The sequence below is a fragment of the Mesocricetus auratus genome, unplaced genomic scaffold (assembly GCF_017639785.1).
Source record: "Mesocricetus auratus isolate SY011 unplaced genomic scaffold, BCM_Maur_2.0 Super-Scaffold_100023, whole genome shotgun sequence".
Taxonomy (NCBI): domain Eukaryota; kingdom Metazoa; phylum Chordata; class Mammalia; order Rodentia; family Cricetidae; genus Mesocricetus; species Mesocricetus auratus.
Genome location: NW_024429204.1, coordinates 16,733,203 through 16,736,013, shown reverse-complemented (window position 1 = coordinate 16,736,013; position 2,811 = coordinate 16,733,203).

Below are 2,811 nucleotides of genomic sequence, written 5' to 3'. Positions count from 1 at the left end.
TTTCTTTTCCTCTTGCTTTTATTTGAATGGGACGTTAATGGGCTTAACACACTCACAGTTTCCCTTTTCATCTTTGGTCATCACAAACGTCTAGGAGTTCTTTAGAATGCAAATCCCTGGACCACACTGTTAAAAACTCTAGGGATGAGCAAGTGTGGTGGTCCAGGACAAGCTCGAAGTAATTTTTCCCATACAAAAGACTGGAGAATTTCCGCAGTAAGGATTTGTGAATATGTGGAACAAGTTAAAAGTGATACCACTAACATCAGGAGATCAAACTAAGTACTTCTGGATGCAAGCAAATGAAAATGGCATTCCCAAGTTCTTTAAAAGGAAGAAGACTTTAAGTGGAAGGGTGGTATATTTATTGGGTTACAGGTGGTCCTCAAATCTGTTCATTTATATGTGAATGCTAACCTTATTTAGAAAAAAATAAAGAACTTATTGATGTAATCAGGTTAAGGGTTTTGAGATGACCAGATAAAGACCCAGTGGTGAGGATCTTTATAAGAAATGCACAGAGTGAGGAAAAAGAGAAGATGGTGTGAATGGGTACACCCAAGAGTCAAGGAAGCCAGGAGTGGTGCCACACAGACAGCCTCTCCCAGGACCCTGGGTGGGCTAGCGGGCTAACCTCTGCCCTGTCCTCTATATGTATGAGGAACAGCTTCTGCTAGTCCCAATCATCCCATCGGTGACGGTTTGTTAAAGCACCTAGCAGAAATATAGAGGTGGCATCTGAACTTCAGAAAGGATGGATCCGTTTGAGTGGGAATTTGTAGGAGGAAGCCTGTATGCCGCCATTAGCCATGTGACTTACTAGAAGCTAAAAAGGGGAATTGTAGTAGGAAGCCTGTATGCGCCTCTAGTAAGTCACACGGCTAATGGCGGCATACAGGCTTCCTCCTACAGGAATTCCTATTCTTTCTCCATTCTTACAGGTCTATCCTCCCATTTAGCATCAAGTTCCCAAAAATGATCCCAATTGTCTTGCTCTGGGACTGATGGAAAAGACAAACCCAGATGATGCTCTGCACTAGTTCATCAATTTCATTGTCCAAGAAGTGACTTTGTGAGCAGGGTCCACCCACCCCTCTTGTTTTCTCTCATTTCGTATCACTTAAGAATGTAACACCGACACAAATTCCATCTGTTAATGGCCAACTTCATAGAAGAATAGAAGGACAGAGTGGGTTAAGCGCACACAGGCTCTTAAGAAAAAAAAAACCAGAACAAAAAAAGACAAGACAAAGTCGAGTGACTTTGAGGAGTGGGACTTCACTGTTGCCACACTAAGGCAGAGCTGTGGAAGTCAAATATTGAAGGATGAGGCAAGAGGTCAGGGATTAGCTGGGAGTCCACATCTCCTCCTTGGGAGCTCTAGTCTGTCTACTGAATATCTTACTGCCAGAATGAAATGGTCTACATCACTAAGCTTTAGTCTGAAAGCTAAAGGCAAAATTACTGTTTTCTATTGGATGAGCCTCCCTGGCTGCTTCTTTGGGCTTGTTTTACTCAAAGTTTTTTCTTTTCCAAAAGATAACTTCCCATTCTTATTGCTGTCTCCCTTTTTATACTTTTAATTCTGAAATAAAATAGCCTTTTCTTCACGTCTATAATCAGGTCATTTTTTCTTTCATTAAAAATGAGTTTTAGAAAAAAATGTGTTTAGGGGCCAGTAAGATTGATTTCTCATTGGGTAGAAGTGCTTGTCCCACAAACCTGGTGACTGGTTTAATCACTGGAACCCAAGTACAGGTGGAACGAGAGGATCCACTTCATGCCTATGAGTCCCATCCATCCGTCATGCACACACACAATAATAATTAATAACAATTTTAAAATAGCATTTCAAAACCAAGATCTAGGTGCTAGGTTCATATTTGCCACTGAAATGTCAGTATTTCCGGGCCTTTCTCAAGGAAAACAGTAAACACATACATTCATATTAATATATATAAGCACATACATACATATTCTCATGAGCAAATATACATACATACATACGTACATATTTGTACATGGTGTGTGTGTGTGTGTGTGTGTGTGTGTGTGTGTGTGTGTGTACATGGATATGTGCAGGTGGCCCGAGGCATCAGATTCGCAGGGTTTGAAGTTACAGAAGGTTGTGAGAGTCCTGATGTGGATGCTGGGAGCCAAAATCAGGTCTTTGGAAGAGCAATAAGTGCTGGTAACCAATAAACCCTCTCCCTAGCCCTCTCTCCATGTATTTACTGGCATCTATAAATCTTCTTCAGCAATGTTTTGTCCAGATATTTCTCCTATTTTAATTATGTTGTATCTTTTCCAATTATTGCTTAAGAGTTCCTTATGTATTCTTGGTATAGGCCTTTTGGCCTCTACCAGGTTTATAAGTATCATTTCTCCATCTGTCTCTTTGTTTTAATAGTCTTGTTGTGAGTTTAAAACAGCAAAAATTTGAGTTGTTATTAAAAACACAAATGTCTTCTCTGTGTGTGGAATAAGGTCTCACTGTGTATGCTTGGACCTCACTACACAGGCCATGCTGGCTTTGAACTTGTAGTAATCCCCTACCTCTACTTCAGGAGTATTGGATTACAGATTTGGGTCATACCCAGGTCTCTGTCTCTGTCTCTCTCTCCCTATCCCTTTTCCCCTGCCCCCCCATGTGTACACTTTATATCCAAATACCCACACCAGATATAATTTTTTTTATTTTAGAAGCACTCTTATTTACATATCAATCCCCCATTCCCTCACCCTCCCATCCTCCCATGTTCCCCACTGATCCCCCCAACCCACCCCTACCCACTAACTAGGGATAGTAAG